This window comes from Phyllobates terribilis, unplaced genomic scaffold (assembly GCF_046119375.1).
Source record: "Phyllobates terribilis strain yellow unplaced genomic scaffold, ASM4611937v1 Scaffold_252__1_contigs__length_2834547, whole genome shotgun sequence".
Lineage (NCBI taxonomy): Eukaryota > Metazoa > Chordata > Amphibia > Anura > Dendrobatidae > Phyllobates > Phyllobates terribilis.
The window spans coordinates 825,458-843,153 of NW_027363012.1; the positions used below are offsets into that span (position 1 = coordinate 825,458).

At 44.9% G+C, this 17,696-nt stretch overlaps 1 protein-coding gene across 3 annotated transcripts in view; it reads left to right on the plus strand.

Annotated features, from left to right (window-relative positions):
* Nucleotides 1-2,389: 2,389 nt before the first annotated feature.
* LOC141218950 (uncharacterized) overlaps nucleotides 2,390-17,696 on the plus strand; it is a 50,589-nt gene continuing 35,282 nt past the window's right edge. For 2 of the 3 annotated variants that reach the window (XR_012287587.1, XM_073665998.1), the window contains exons 1-2: nucleotides 2,390-2,591; nucleotides 9,754-9,921. The gene's annotated coding sequence lies outside the window, so the exon portion shown is untranslated. Of the gene's footprint in view, nucleotides 2,693-9,753; nucleotides 9,922-17,696 lie in introns of all 3 variants that reach the window. The other variant, XM_073665999.1, reaches the window with a different exon arrangement.

The following is a 17,696-nucleotide window of genomic DNA, read 5'->3' on the forward strand; positions in this document are numbered from 1 at the left end:
CGAGGCGTCTTCAGACGAAATACCGTCATTTACAGACTCTCCTTTTGGGTAAGATAAATGATGGATAAGCCGGAATGAACCTGGCTCTTTTTTGGGGATTATTCCCAGAGGGGAAACTCTTAGGTTACTGAATGGTGGTGTTGGGAAAGGGCCCGCCACTCTGCCTAGAGCTACTTCTTTTTGTATTTTTTGCCTAAGTATTTCAGGGTGCTCTTTTGCAGATTTAAGGTTATTTGCAAAGGTGGGCGATTTATTAAGTTTGAAAGGGATGAAAAATACCGTATGTGAAACCAAAACGTAACTGTCCCGCTGCGTCTTTCTTAGGATATTGGTCTAGCCAGGGGCCCATCGCGTTTACGCTCACCGGGGTCCTTGGATTCTGACTGTGGGAGTTTAATTGATAATTTGCTTGTGGGACGAGAACATCTTGCCGCGGGGTGGGCTGCACCGCAGGCTGAGCATTCATGTTTGTATCTGCATAAGGCGTAGAAACGACAGTGTCCCTCATTGTACTGCCAGCTGGCCCCTGGTCTACGTACTACCACTGAATTTTGGCCTGCTGTTGTCTGTTGTCCAGTAGCCGTTGTTGGAAAGGGATGGTGTTTCTGTGACAGCATTCATCGCAACCATACGTCTGTAGCTTTTACCCCCCAGCCTAACTGTGGTTGCAGGGCCAACCACCTCCGGAACTCTTCATCGTAGCGCCACCATGCTGAACCGCCGTGGGCTTTGTACGAGTTATACACCCTATCCTGGTATATGAATAGTTCCGAGCAGCGTTCCGGATGCTTTTGGCCCATGATGAACCCAGCACAGAAAACGCCTGTAACCAGTTACTCATCGTCATTGCAACCTTTTGTCTGTTTCTGTCGAATGGTCTGTCGGCTATCCTTTTCTCTTTGTCTATAGTATGTTGGTCAGCGGTTACAAGTGACCAAATGTCGATGCAGTCATTATTCCATATTTTAATTCTGGTTTCCTCGTCTATGTGTGAGCCCAATGGGCTTTTCCCGCAAAAGAATGTGTCCTTGTGTATGCTGGCTAATGGTGGAGTTCTTTTAGTAGAATTATGTATAGCGCCTGGTGGCGCGGATAGTTGTTCGACTATGGCCTTAAGGGCCGCTATTAAGTTGGTGTTACTATTTCCCATTTCAGTTATACTTATATTGCACGCACCCATTCCTGCGGCTGGAGGAGGGACTCCGATGTGTGGAGGGACTCTGACACCTGTCTCGCTCGGGGTGAGCGGCGTGCCTGTGCTCGTAGACCTGCGTGAAATCGTTGTATCGTGCAGACTGTAAGCTCTGGAGGGTGCTATTGTATAGTTTCTGTCCCCGGGAGGACGGGATCGGTGCAAGCGGCTGTTGGGGCTCGACGATGCGCTCGACATCTCTGATGCAGAGGATGGTGAGCGCCACCTTGAGGACTGCGACCTGTGACCCCTCCTGTGGGATGCCGATCTCCGCTTTGCTTGAGATGTCCGCTTCCTTCGCCGGTGACTTGTGTGCGATGGCATAGATCTGTCGTCGGAGGAACTACAGCGAGTTCGCCTAGAGTGAGTACGCCTGGAGTCTCTGTGTCCCTGAGGGTGTATGGGGGGTTCTGCGCAGTTTACATGTGTCCCACCGGGACATGTCGGTGCTATTTGTGGCCAGGGCAATGCTATAGCGGTGTCAAGCGCGTGCGTCGCTGCGCTATTATAGGGGTATATGGGGGAGGCGAGGATGGTCGCTGAAGTGTTTAGGCTCCGTATCGTGTCCATCAGTGGGGTATTGATACTGTGACTGGGCGCTGGATGGGCTGCGGTGATTACAGGGCCGCAATGTCCCCTGGATGTGTAGTGTCACGTGTTCTGTTTTGGGAACTTTTTCTTTTATTTTTAATAGGAGTTTTTCTGTGGGGGATTGTTTGGGGGGGAGGCAGAGCACAGCCCCCGGCAGAGGATTCCTGTCTGGAGCTCTGCTCTGCCACAGCCCCTGCTGTGTGTTGAGGGGGCGGGGAATGGTTACTAAGTGGCCCGCAGCTTCTTCTGTGAGGCTGCGGGGTGCTGTGCCTAAAGCGCTCTGGAGGACGGGAGTGCCTGCTGGACCTCCGCCCTCCAGGGCGCTCCTCGGCAGGATGCGGGACGGGAGTGTTAACAGGGGTGGGGAACAACAGGCTCTATGCTGTCTCCAGCGCCGGCGGCAGGCAGGAGACCTGAATCCCCTCTGTGCCCGCCGCCGACATGGAAGACAGCCCGCACTCATTTATTAGTGCAGTGGAGCCCTGCGCCCGCTGTGAGTGAGGCGCAGGGTCCACTGCCGCACTAGCTTCAGCTTCCTGCTCCGCCCCGCAGCTTTCTGGACTGGGGGGCGTGACCTGCGGGGTCACGTGAGGCGGACATGCGCATCGAGCGCTTCCTGCCCTCCAGCTCCGCCTCCCCCAACATGCCTCTTCGGCCTAGTGGAGTCGCGCGCCCGCTTCCGGACCGCCACGTCTGCCCGCTTCCCCGAGTCAGCGCGCGCCTGCAGCACTACCGCAGCCACCTGCCGTCCCGTGCCGGGTTGAGTGGCCCGATGAACACTGTAAAGTTGTGCGGATGCGGCGGTCAGGTGAGGATGGGGATCGGGACCAGGCCGCGGAAGTAATGCAGCCCCCCGTTCCAGATGACCCGACCGCCGTGGAGGGGACCGTTGTATCGTGGGCAATTGGAGTGAGTAGGCCCAAGTGGTGAGGGGACTGGGACTGGGGAATATGATGTTCCCATAAGGGGTTGAGGGCCAGGGGCAGGGTGATCTGGGGATTTAGAGCTTGGGGCCAGGGGGATGAGCGCTGAGCCCCGACATGAGAGCCTGTAACCAGCGCTCGCCCCCCTGTGCAAACCCAGCCTGGAGGGCCTCAGCAATCTGACCTGATCCTGAAATCTCCATGACATTCGACTCCGGGACCAGCAAAGAAAGGAAGTAACGTGGGATGTCCCGGTGTTTATGTATCCAGGGGACGGCTTGCAGCAGCCGTCCCTTTCGCTTCATTGGATCCTTCCGGGGGCTTCAGGATCACTGGTCAGTAAGGGGCAGAGAAGGGGGGGTCACCAATCGCCACGGCCCAGGGAGGGGCCACCACAGTCAGTGACTCCCTCCTTATTTAGTATGGAGTCTACCATTATGTCATCAAGATGGGTTTGTTGTGATCTACCTGCCAGATGAGTAAAAATGGGAGCATTAGTCAACCCAAATGCCATCACAAGGTTTTCATAGTGCCCCTCAGGAGTATTGAAGGCCGTCTTCCACTCATCTCCTCAATGTGAATGAGATTATAAGCCACCCTGAGGTCTAGTTTAATCAAATTGTAGGAGCCAAATGGTTTTCTAAAGAGGTCTGGGATGAGAGGGAGAGGATATGCATCCCAGACCTTAATCTGATTAAACTCGCAAAAATCAAGGCAGGGGCACAACCCCTAGTTTGTTTGTTTTTTGACAAAGAAAAACCCCACTGCAACGGGAGATGAAGAAAGTCTTATGGCCCTTTGGTAGACTTTCAGTGATCTAGTTTTTCATGGCCTGCCTCTCTGAACCAGAGATATTATATAACCTGTTTTTTTGGTAGCTTGGCCCCAGGAATAATATTGCCGACGCAATCATAAGGATGATGGGGAGGAAGTTCTTGACTCCCCTGTTCAGAAAACACATTCCTAAAATCAGACCCACCGTGGCTATCCGAGTGACCAAGCAGTGTTCTTGGCAATACTCGCTCCATTTTACCACCTCCCGAGTCTGCCAGTCTACGGCTAAGTGCCCACGATGCAGAAATGCTCTGGATTTTTCCTGAGCGTTTCTGCATCTCCCTGGCAGAAAAAAATGCATGCGGATTTTACATGTGTTTTTCCTGCCAGGGACAAGTGTAAGTGAAGTGTTTTTTCACATGCATTTCCGCATGCGGGTTGTCAAGCGCTTTCCAAGCGATTTTAGCATCACTTGGAAAGTGCTTGACAACTTGGTCACACTATATAAATACGTGCAACCAGCATGGATTTATATAGTGTGACCAAGTTAATAGTTGAAGAAAAAAGATTAAAAATGGTAAAAAAAACAAAAAACAAAAACATTTTACTTACCTTCTGATGGCCCCTGGTCTCTTGTACGGCTCACGGTGGTGTGAAAGGACCTTCCATGACGTCATTTAGTCATGTGACAGATCACGCGACCGCTGACGAGCCGTACAAGAGACTGGGCGCAGCGGAGAAAAGACAGGGGGCCATCAGAAGGTAAGAATAATGTATTTTTTTCTTTTCTTTTTTTTTTTTTTTACTACAGGTACCATGGTACCCGGGTCTTGAGGAGAGTCTCTTCTTCTCCAGACCCGGGTACCATCCACACGTTGAATCGCTTAATATCCGCATGTGCACATGTAGTCATGCGGATATTAAGCCATTCAATGGAGGCGAAAACGTTGCGATTACGCAAAATAATTGGTAGTGCTGCGGATTTTTCCGCACTGATAATGCGCAGCGGAAATTTCCGCAGCATGTGCACAGCACATGGGGATTATCATTGGGGAACATTGCAGACCTTCTACCAAGCGTTTAAGCGTTTCTGCAATGGAATTGCCGCTGCGGAAACGCTTAAAAGACGCATAGTGGGCACACAACCTACCACAGGATTGTGCAGCGTAAACCAAGGTAGTCCAAGGACCACAGGAGAGGGCAAGCCCTCTAGCACATAGCAGTCAATAAATTTAGAGTGCAAGGCCCCTACCTGCAGATGTAGCACACGAGCGACAAGAGTAAAATACCCCTAGCTCAAGGGTGCAGAGTCAATGGCGATTATGGGTGTTGAGCCAGAAAATTTATGAGGTTTGAGGTCCTGATCGAACCTAGCGTCGATCAAAATAAACCCCGCCCCAATGTCCAGAAAGGCAGAAATTACCACCATACTTTTGCCAAGATGGATCTTGGACGGTAAAAAAAAAAATTGTGACCTACCCACAGAGGAAATAAGTACACCCCCGAGTTGCCAATTCACCCCGCAACTCGCGGGCGCCTTAGTTTTCCGGTGGGTGTTTAGGAATTTAGGAAAGACACACACACACACGTGCAACATCCCCCCAGAATACCCAGAACATGCCCCCACCAGCCCCACAGACCACCCAAAGCAAGCAGCATCCCCCAGAGCCCAGCACTGACCTCCTCCTGAAGCTTCACCGTATCACTTTCTGCATGAATCTCTGGCGTCTGGTGCTAAACTAGAACACGCCCATAATGCAGTCAGGACACGCCCCCGCAAACTACGTCATACCTGGAAGGAGCCCATACATTCTAACGTTTACCAGGGAGGAGGCTGCAGAGCGAGTTGTGGGTGGTGAGGCTGCTGAGTATTGGGGAGACATGGCGGATGACTGCGCACCCCACACTGAGCTCCCGGGGGGGGCAGTCTCAGTCCGGGGGGGGGGCACCCTGGCTTCCTGTGGATGTGGTTAGTCCCCTGCAGCAATGGTCGGTGACGGGTCAGAGCCGGGGATTACAGGGGGCCGCAGCCTCTCACCTGTCAGCAGTTGGACTATAAACCAGGTTTCCAGTCACTGACAGTATGGCTGGAGCTGCGCCCATTATGCACTGTTAGAACTTGGCGATGTCTGCCATGTTTGGAGGTTCCTGGATTCTGTATTTTTCTGCACAGGGTTTGTCCATGAGAAAAAGGAACACAGAGCGCCAGTCCTGGCCCCAGGTTGTGTCTGGTACTACAGCTCCGGTCTAGTGACGTGACAGGTGCTGAGCTGTAATGCCACACACAGCCTGTACCTAGGGGTGGCGCTGTAATCCAACAGCTCTGGCTTTCTACTCTGGGACAACTTCTGTAAGGCTGAATTCACACATCTGTGCTCCACGGAGCGAGCTCAGATCTGACAACCGCTGGGTCACCAGTGCTGATCTGTGATTACCTCCTAGGAATAGATGTGGCACTGATCAGGTCCGGAGAGCCGGGCCGGGTCCTCGGATCCCACCACGGATGTGTGAATTCCTCCTTAAGTTAATATCTTAGTGTTAGAGTTCTCCTTTAGAATTTGTGTTCACATGAGAGTAATTTATTATAGTTTATTGTGTAACTTTCGAAAAACGTATCGATTACTAATCCTGAGTTACAGCCAGTGATAGTCTAGAGCTGCGTTCAGAGATCTGCAGGCTTCTGAGCTGAAATCTCCCAGCAGTCCTTGCTGAGATTACTATTGTTAGCGTTGCAATGTTAAGGCAGGTGCAGATAGCAGTGTTTTCGGTCGGAGTGCGATCTGACAAAACATTGAATCGCACTGTGACCAGTGTTTGTCCAAGGAGAAAAATCGCACATGTGCACGGCCCCATAGACAGTCTGTCCGAGGACAAAAATCACTATGCTTGAGTTTCATCTAATATTCGGATCACGTTCGGCTATGCAAGTTAATGAGTCCTTCGAAAAGATCGCACTGCACTCAGATGACATCTGAGTGCAGTCCCATTTTTCACGGATTGACGGAACGAAGAAGATGGAGAATTTTTTTTGACCTATGTCTTGTATCTTGTTTTGTGTCACTTTATGTACAGTTCTGGCCAAAAGTCTTGTGACTGATACAAATTTTGGTGTTCACTTCAGTGTTTTTAGATCTTTTAGTCAGATGTTTCTGTGGTTACTGTAGTACAATTATCAGCATTTTATAAGTTTTACACTTTTATTGACAAATACATCAAGTTTATGGAAAGATTCAATATTCAGTGTTGACCCTTATTTTTCAAGACTCGTTCCCTTCGCCTTGGCAGCTGGATATCGGCTGCTGGGCCAAATCCTGACTGACGATGGACAATTTTTGTCTAATCAGTGCTAGGAGCTCACTACATACATTTCTGTTTGTCCACCCGCTTTTTGAGGAGTGACCACAATCGAATTGAGATCTGGAGAGTTTACTGGCCATGAACCCAAAATGTTAATGTTACCCAGACACTTAGTTGTCACTTTTGCCTTGTGACATATTCTCCGTCATGCTCATATATGCATTGTTAATCACCAAAAATGCTCCTGCAGTGTTCTTAGGCAAAATTGTGAGTGAGCCCACTCCCTTTTGATGATGGATAACTCCACACATGACTCGTCTCGGGTGCTTTACTGTTGGCATAACACAGGACTCAAAGTAGCACTCAGCTTTTCTTCTCCGGACATTCATTCTTCCATATGTCCCTAACAGTTTGAAGGGGGCCTTCATCAGGGAAATAACTTTACCCCAGTCCTCTGTAATCCAATCACTGTAGTTTACTGCATTTTATAATCCTGTTCTTCATCTTTTTCATGGAGAAAAGTGGTTTCTTTGCTGCCCTACTTGACACCAGCACAGCCTCCAAAATCCTTCTCCTCACGGTGTGTACAGATGCACTGACGCCCGCCTGCTGCCATTCTTGAGCAAGCTCTGCACTGGTGTTGAACCAATTCCATAGCTGAATCCTATGTAGGAAGTGATACAGGGACTTGCTGGACTTTTTTCGGAGTCCTGAAGTCTCCACAGCAAATTAACCTCCCCCTATTAAGTTATTATTTTTTATAGTGCCATTTATTACATGGAGCTTTACATGTGAAAAGGGATATACATAGCAAAAAACAAGTACAATAATCTTGAACAAAAACGAATCACCGACTGGTACAGGAGGAGCGAGGACCCTGCCCGCGAGGGCTTACAGTCTACAATGAATGGGTGAGGATACAGTAGGTGAGGGTAGAGCTGGTCGTGCAGTGGTATGATGGAGCGGTGGTTACTGCAGATTGTAGGCTTGTCAGAAGAAGTGGATCTTCAGCTTCCTTTTGAAGGTTTCCACGGTTGGCAACAGTCTGATATATTGGGGTAGAGAGTTCTAGAGTAGGGGGATGCATGGGAGAAATCTTGCGTGCGATTGTGGGAAGAGGAGATAAGAGGGGAGTAGAGAAGGAGATCTTGTGAGGATTGGAGGTTGCGTGCAGGTAAGTACCAGGACACTAAGTCACAGTTATATGGAGGAGACAGGTTGTGGATGGCTTGGTATGTCATGGTTAGGGTTTTCATCTGGAGTCTCTGGATAATGGGGAGCCAGTGAAGGGATTGACAGAGGGGAGAGGCCAGGGAATAGTGGGGGGGACAGGTGGATTAGTCGGGCAGCAGAGTACAGTTATCTGACAGGAGAAAACAAACTCCTTTGCCATGCTTGCCGATGGGGCGAGGGGTGTGGGAAAGGTGGAATCCAACGTATGAAAGTGCAGCTGGAGAGGCCATGTCAGAGGGGGTGAGTCAGGTACCATTGATGCCAAGGAAGGAAAGTTTGTTAGTAATGAAAAGTTTGTTGCAGACGGAGAGAGCATTCCATAGAGCTCCTGTTAGTGGGATTGGGGAAGCTGGGGATGGGCAATGGGTATAGGGTTAGAAATGTTGCGGAAATTTGATAGATTGTGGATGAGAGGTAGAAGTGACTGTGGGGATGTGGTGAGGAGGGCCATGATTTGGAGAGATATCGCCAGCAGTGAGGAGCAGAAGGAGCGAGCGTGAGGTGGCTGTCTGTGTTTAGAGACAGAGGATTGTATGTTGAGGAACAGATCTGAGGAGGAGGTGAGATGGAGGGAGAGATGACCAGTTCATTACTAGGTGTAGGGATTAGAAGGGTTAGTAGAACGTGTAGGACTATAGGGGTGAGAGTGAAAACAAAGAGAAACATTTTTTACTCTGGCTGTGCAGTTACCTTCAGGTATCTTCTGGTTCATTTCTGGTCTAACTCAGTGCAGCACACTGTAAGGTGGCTGCCAGACAGGTCGTGGATGGGAGGTATGTGTCCCCGAAGTACCAAACTTCGGTGATGTAGGACATGGAGAAGCAGGCTCCAGAACACATAGTGCTGGGAGGGAGTTAATGGGCCCGGATTAAAGGGCCGGGTTTTAAGAGCAGCTGAAAGAGTTGGGGGGAAATAGCTGCTCACTTACCTCCAGTCCAGGTCTTGGAAGGCCTGATTTAAGACAGCTGTGCCTGTCTCAGTGGTGCTGTGTGTTGTGCAAGGTGAGCAAACCTTGCATGTGCTGCTCAGTCTGCTGGAGGCCGAGAAAAGCACTACATTTAAACGGCTGATGCCGTGCTGTATGGACTGGTTATTTTTAGTTTTGTTCTGTTATAGCAGTGTTTCCCAAACCTCATCCTTACGGACCCCCATAGGTCATGTTTTCAGAATCTCCTTAGTATTACACAGGTGAGAGAATTCCTGATGCCTTGATGATACTTCAGTCACCTGTGTAATACTAAGGAAATCCTGAAAATACGACCTGTGGGGTCTGTGAGGATGGGGTTTGGGAAACACTGCGTTATACCTTTTGTGTATCTATTGTATGGTGGCAGAAGGTGCCAAGCCCCCCCCCTGCTTTGGGCAGAGGGGGGGGGGTATGTAAGGTTGCTGCCGGACAGGTCGTGGACGGGAGGTATGTGTCCCCGAAGTGCCAAGCTTTGGTGATGTAGGACCCGGAGAAGCAGGCTACAGCACACATAGTGTAGTGATAGGGTTTTGTGGTTAAGTAATTTCTTTGGGAAAAAATTAATATGCATTTTTTTTTTTTTTAACAATTCATCTGATCATTCTTCATAACAATCTACAGTTAATGCAAATTGACACTATAAAAACTGAAGCAGCAAACTTTATGAAAGCCAGAATGTGTTTCAGTCTCCAAACTTGCCGACTGTGTATTATTGTGTTACCTCTTTTGTATATTATTGTGTCACCTCTTATCTTGTGTATCGCTTCTCTTTTCAGTTTGTTAGCCACATGCTGCCAGGCGAGAGCTTGTGGGCACAATCATGCGGCTGGTGATTCTTGATGACTATGCCCTGGCCAGCGAATGGGCAGCAAAATACCTAAGTAATCGCATCGCCCAGTTCAATCCTGGACCTGACAATTACTTCACACTTGGGCTACCCACAGGTAATGTGCCTTTTATCTATCTTTATCCAGTTTTCCACGAGTTGGTTCCAGCGTTTTAGTTGTGGATTGAACTATTTTTGCACATGTGAATTACGAGAAGTCCTCAGGAGTAAGTCAGATGTGTACGGCAAAGCTTCATAGAGGAGGGAGACTCCAAGTTCACTGCTGAACATCTGCTCTCTCCATGTTTCGTTGCGATCTACCAGTGTCTCCGTAAGATTTGGCCATTCTCTACTGTTATATGCAAGAGTGTGCCAATTTTCCAAAGAAACAAGGAGACTGAGTAGCTCAACAGCCTCTTGCCACTGATCGGCAAACAAATTTGGAGAAAATAATTGGACAAAGCCTGAAGGACGCGGTAATGCAGGGTTGTGTTCTGGGGGATCGATGAAGACATAAGAAGCATGATCTGTGCTGAACAGTATGGATGGTAATCCAAAGCCTCCATAACCAAGCTTGGCATGGAAGGCACTCGGGAAATAGGAGTGTGAGTTGGGGGTCTCCCAGTGGTAATACAGTTGGAATCACTGCCTTATTAATACAACGGGGAACTGTTTTTATTTCAATTAACAATTTAAAGGGGTTGTCCGCACCCTACACTGATTTAATCCTAAATCTCTATTTAATTTAATAATCTACCGTATTTTTCAGACTATAAGACGCACTTTTTTCCTCCAAAATTTTGGTGGAAAATGGGGGGTGCATCTTATAGTCCGAATGTTGGGGGGGGGTGTGTATATATATATATATATATATGTGGGGTGTGGGGGTAGCGGTGGAGGAGCGGGGCACAGGAGGCAGCGGCCGCCCGCTGCAGCCTACACTGTCCCCGCTGCTACAGCAAATTAATATTCACTGCTCCCCACGCCCATGGGGCATGGGGAGCACTGAATATTCATGCTCCTTAATAGCAGCACACAGTGTAGCCGCGCTGCGGCTCCTGCTGCTGCCGGAATCGCCTGTGCCCGCTATTAAAGGGCTTGAATATTCAACCTCTCTCCACGCCCATGGGCGTGGGGAGGGGGTGAATATTCATGTCCTTTAATAAGCGGGCACACGCTATAGCCCGGCAGCAGCAGGAGCCGCAGCACGGCTAAGCTGTGTGCCGGCTATGAAGGAGAGTGAAGTCACTGCTCCCCGCACACACAGACCCGGCATGGGAGTGACTTCCGGGAGCTGATCTTTCCATGTCAGCCGCGCATGGCAGTGACGTCATGCGCGGCTGTAAAATAATACTCTTTCTGTATTATTTTTTCTACTGAGGACTTCTCAAAGTATCAATATCACGATATTCTTATAAAAAAATGTATCTATTTATTCTTGGATTGTCCATTAAAAAGAATCAGATTGCAGCAGGTACATACAATAATTAGTTATAAAGTAATTGTCCATTTGTCCATAATTAGCTTAATTGTTGAGATTCACCCATCTTTCCTTGGATCCTGGCTGGTAAATCATGTCTTTGTCCAGCACGTGTCCAGGCCTACATGTCAGATACTTCTCAGCATGAAGATTCTGTGTCTTGTGGGGTGGGAAGAACAAGAGAGCCCCCCCTTTCTATACCATGGGCTTTTATAGCCAGTCGTATGGACACCTGTTCTACATATGGTAGTGAACCAAAAATACACACACAAATAGCGCATGTCAACTAGACACGATGGCTGATGCATAGAACTCAGATTTAAGAAAAATGATTATCGATTATTAATTATTTAACATTCCCCCCTTTTTGAGGATAAAAAGGACTGAAAAATCCTCAAAAGAAGACAGGTTTATCATTAGGATAACAATCATTTTTTCTTTCCTTCTTCCTTGGCAATATCATTAAATTTCCATAATAATAATAATAATAATATCAATATCTGATTATTGTTATATAATGATGTGAATTCATGTTATGGTAAGCCGTGACTAATATTCATTTAATATGTATAATTATACTTCCCTATATCTAAATTGAAGTAATCGCGGGTCCAATCGTCATCATCTGATGTCATCGGGTCTTCGTCTCATCTTCTTCTTGGTTTTATAACACAGTCTTTAGATGAAAACTCCTTTGAAATAAATGACAGCGTGTAGATATTGTACAGTCCATAATTGTATTCATTATTGTGCAGTCTATAAACTGTGCTCTTTATTAGAAAGATCATGTGTGTCAACTGATAAGAAAACAAAGTCCATGGATGAAATGTAGCTTTAATATCTGTGTGATGTCACCTGGACTGACGTTGGATATTCTGGAATCTTCCCCGTGTCATCTGCACTGGTCTCATGTCACTTTTGGAACAGATGTGACGTCTTTGGTCAGTAAAGCAAGGGTTAACTTGACACTTCCCTGCTTTATATAGCCCCATAACCAGTACTCAGTCCTTTATATACAGGACACATATGCCAGGTATTACCTGTTCACCAGCTTTCATTGAAGCGTTGCAGGTGATAAGAAACCACTGGAACGTGATGAAACTTGAACACAACACAGTTCATATAGGATCATCGTCCTCTGCCGTCCCGGTGATCAGTGGTGTGAATTGTATTGTATGTAATGGACACAGTCTATTATCACTCAGCATTCACACCTGTTACCTTCTGAGACCTCCGGATATCGGTTGCGTCTTCTTGTAACCTCTGAGAGTCTCTTTGATTTATAAATATGAAAAGTCTTTATTAAGATAGAATTCATAATTGCGATGTCTTGATTGAAGTCTTCATTCCCTAATCTGATACCAAATCTGGCAACTTTCCTAACCTATAATATCACAGCGTACCATAGCAATCAATAATATCCATCTAATTATTATCAAAATATTAAAATAAATTATGTTTGGAATAATAAACAATAATAGATAATAATTTATTATTAATCAAGTTCTTCATGTGATAGAACATTTTTATGTCATAGGTGTAATTGCCTTTTCCAACCCATAGGTGTCAGTGTGTTTTGAAACAACAAGTGTTTATATCTTTATTAAACCAATAATACCAAAGAATGTATACTGCTGAACTAAAATGAATAAATATATGAATGTAAGAATGAATGAATGAATTGTTGTGTTTACTCAGAAAATGTAAACATTTTTCTTATATTAATTCATATCATCATTATATTTAATGAAGCAATATTCTTTGTACTAGACATTACCCCATTAAATATTAATGTGTTTTCTCAGTTGAAATATTGAACTGAATTAAAATCAAAAATTGAAAATTAAAACTGAAAAATGGAAAAATAAGAAAATAAGTAAGAATAAAAATGTAAAAATGAAAATAAAAATAAGGCCTTCATATGTTAATGACAAATGAAGAGTAATTATATTCTCCATAAAAAATACCTTTATATTTCCATTATCTGGATGATTTCATATTTGTCATAACCTTGTATCACCAAAAAATTATTAAACTATGCAACTTTGCATGTAATACCCTTCTTAATTATACCATTGTACCTTATAACTTTTTGACAGTTAGGGTGATTAATGAGTGGAACAGGCTGCCACGAGAGGTGGTGAGTTCCCCTTCAATGGACGTCTTCAAACAGAGGCTGGACAGACATCTGTCTGAGATGATCTAGTGAATCCTGCTTTGAGCAGGGGTTGGACCAGATGACCCAGGAGGTCCCTTCCAACTCTACCATTCTATGATTCTATGATTCTATTATTGTTTCTTCTTTATTAAAATGTGTGAAAAAATAAGTATTGATCAAAAGTGATTATGTAATCAGGATCAAAAACACATTTTCCCCTTTAATACCAAAAAATATTATTTTATAAAATTTATGTATATATCAGAACCAAATTAAAAATAATTATTCTTCTATGAACATTTTGCATAAATTTCATATCGATGAGTAGCATAGATTTGTCTACAGAGAGGTGTGTACCTATTTAGGTAACCATTAAAAATAATATCATAGTTATTCAAGAATATTATCATGTGGAAAATTATTCTAAATATAAATTTGCTTTGTAAACCATTTTGATGTGTGGTTGCCCTTATCCACTATTAGTTAAATCAAGAAATAATAATTATTAAAGAAATATAGAAGTATATATATATGTAGATAATACCTAATTATGTATTATAATTTTTTTTCAGAATTAAATATATTTTTGTACCTTCACATAAAGAAACATTTTTTTTTTCCAAACATACAAACGTACGAGGCCTCTGTCACATCAATCACACTTAGCAGCTGCTGATTTACTCATCTGTCACCTTCACTCTGACATTCACAGATCTGTTCAACTCAAACATTCCACATATGAAGTTTTAGATATATATATATTTAACCCAAAATTGTTGTATCCCAATTTATTAATGCGCATTGTCATATCAATTAAATATCTTAATATTCTTTGAATATTCCCCAAGTACATATTATATAATATGAGAGTAAGTTGCTGAAATTTCAGATACTTGAAAAAAAAACCTCTTGTTTGGCTATGTGCACACGATGCAGAAATGAAGCAGAACATTTCTGCATCATTTCTGCATCTCCCTGGCAGAAAAAACGCATGCAGAAATGCGTTTTTCCTGCAGAATACATGCGGATCCACATGCAGATTCACATGCGTTTCCGCATGCAGATTGACAAGCGCTTTACTGGTGATTTTAGCATCTCTTGGAAAGTGCTTGACAACTAGGTCACACTATATAAATCCATGCAAACAGCATGGATTTATACAGTGTGACCCTAGAGAGTGTATATACTTACCTCCGATGGCCCGCGCTGTCCTGCTCACTCCGTTCTCCCGGCTGCCGGCAACTTTGAATTGAAAGACCTGCCGACGTCAGCGTCACGTGACCCGTCACATGACTCTGACGTCACCGCAGGTCCTACAACTCACTGCAAGTGCCGGGAAGCAAGCAGGAGCGCTGCGCGGGCCGACAGATGGTAAGTATATATATATTTTTTATTTTATTCTTGTTTTTACAGCTTTTTTAATGGTACCTGGGTGTGGATGAGACTCTCCTCTCCTCCACACCCGGGTACCATCCGCATATTAGAACGCACCAATTACGCAAGTACAGATGCAGTCTTGCGGAATTGGCGCGTTCTAATGCAAGTCAATGGCGGCGAAAACGCCGCGTTTCCGCAAAATTAAATGACATGCTGCGGATTTTTGAGCGCAGCGTTTACGCTGCGGAAAAATCCGCATCATGGGCACAGCACATGCGGATTTCAATTGGGGAACATTGCTTCCCTTCTACCATGCGTTTTTCATGCGTTTCCGCGGCGTTTACGCAACTGCAAAAACGCTGCGGAAACACATGAAATACGCATCGTGTGAACTCAGCCTTATAGATTCTTTTTTCACTGGCTGCCTGGTCTTAAGTTACATCAGCTGAAAATAGAATGAATAGGATCTATACTATTAGCTCAAAGTTCAAAGGCCGCAGCTGTCACACGTCATGCTGTAAAGCTACTTTAATTTGCACGAACACTTCATGCACAGAAAATATTAATTAATTAATGTTACACATAAATCATGCAATTTTCAGCTTCCTGTGTGAATAAAGAAATAAATCCATTTTAGAGTTGTTTGATCAAATCCTGCTTTGGAATGAAAACTCTAAGGAAATATAAGAAAATAAAATTAAATATCAAATTCATACAGAAACAGAATTATTTAAATATCTTATACATATATTGGTTGGTTCTAATGTAATTCAAAATATTGTTACTTAAATTTATATATGAAGTTCTAATTTATTAATTAATATATATATATATTTTATAAACATATATATAAATACAATTATACACAATCTCTACTTAGACAAGTGTATATATATATACATACATGAACTACTACCGTGTTTCCCCGAAAGTAAGGCCCTGTCTTACATTAATTTTACCCCCAAAAGTCCCACCCTGCCTTACTTTCGGGGGAGGCCTTACATTGGGAAAAAAAATGACGACAATTTTTTTTAACAATAAAATTAACATTTATTAACAGTCCGGCAACCCTCCCCATCCTCCCCCCTGCAGCATCCCCATACAGTGGTTCTGCCCCCCACTCTGCCACCACACATACTGACACATACGGTACCGGTACAGCCCCACACGGCACCCACACACATATCGTACCGGTACCGTACACACACTGACACATACAGCCCCATACGGCACCCATACACATACCGTACACATACCGTACACACACACACACACACACAGACACACACACACACACACACAGAGAGAGTTTCGGAACTTACCGTTACTTTCCTTCTGTTTCGATCTCCTCTGCGGTGCCGGGCTGACGATTCGGATGCCGGGGAAGCTGGACCAATCGGAGCGAGCCTGTAGGCGGTGACGTCGCAGCTGATTCGGCCAATCAGCTGCGAGCCGGCTGACTGGCCAATCACAGCTCGGGCTGGTGGCCAGCAGGGACTACGGTACGGAGCCTGTGACGAACAGGCTGATCGGCCAATCAGCCTTACATTCCCCGCCCCCCCCGCCGCTACCCTGCCTTACAATCGGGGGGTGCCCTACATTGGCGGACCCCCCGAAACCCCCCACCCTGCCTTACTTTCGGGGGGGCCTTACTTTCGGGGAAACACGGTAGAAACTATGTAACTACAATTTTACTGTATAAGATTATAAATAAATATTGAGACATTGTAACACTTCTATGCTACATTATAATTACAGTTTTTCCTTAGCCACTCCCTAAACCAAATCTTCTGTCTCTCTCAAATATCTCCAGGAACGCCCTATTTAGGAAAGACATTTTTCTATCCTTCAAAACCTCAGAGAACTGCCTGTCCTTCTGTCCACATTCCATGACGTCACTGTGAGCCGGTCGTCTCACCTGACTCTGTCCATCAGTTTCGGCCATTTTCCTTTTTAGAGAATCACAGTTCTGACTGAGAATTAACTCATTCTGTGAAGAGATGGACCTTTGCACTGGCTGATATGGCTTATAACAGATATGAAATCTCCTGCGTATTTGATAGAGTTCACTATGGGGATGACTCAGTCTAGGAGAGTTTGATATTGGCTTTTGATAAGATTTTACCTTTCCTGGTTTTATAAAATTAACTTGATTTTTTTCCTTTTCACGATTCTCATGTTTCCTAACAGAATCCAGCAACTGCACACATTTGAATAGGGATTCTTTTTGTGACGCTATAACTCTAGATACTGGATCTAGGAATTTGAATTTTTGTACAAAACTTTTTATCATATGTTGTACTTTTCCATTTTTGATGAGAGCTTTGTACAACCGTTCAAATATGGACATGAATGTATATGTACATTCCTTCCTACCAATCCTTAGTTTCTGCAGATCTTCTATGTTGGGAAAATCCTTTGTGACACAATAAATCAAATATCTTAATCTGTCCGAATCATTTTCCCATCCATTAGGAGAGTCATTTTCACAGGGCATTAAATGTAAACGTCTGGACAATGTCACAGGAATCCATATTTTAAATAATTGATTCCTCTCCTCATTGGATAAATCAAACTTATCAGAGAAGCTCTCAAATGTCTCTGAATTTCTACAGGCATGGATTTTGACATCATATTTTGGCATGATTTTGTATAATTTCAGCAAATTTTTCCTCATTTTAATTTGCAGTTGAGCCTGGGTAATTCCTGAATTCTCTGATATTTTTAGTGGCTCTTGTACGTCCGCTCCTCCTACGTCACTCACGTCTCCTCCCACATCACCTAGTATGTCGGTTTCTCGTATGTCAGTCATGTCTCCTCCCATGTCAGGTTTCTGTATGTCCATCTCTTGGTCAGACCCAAGGTCACCTTCAGTTAC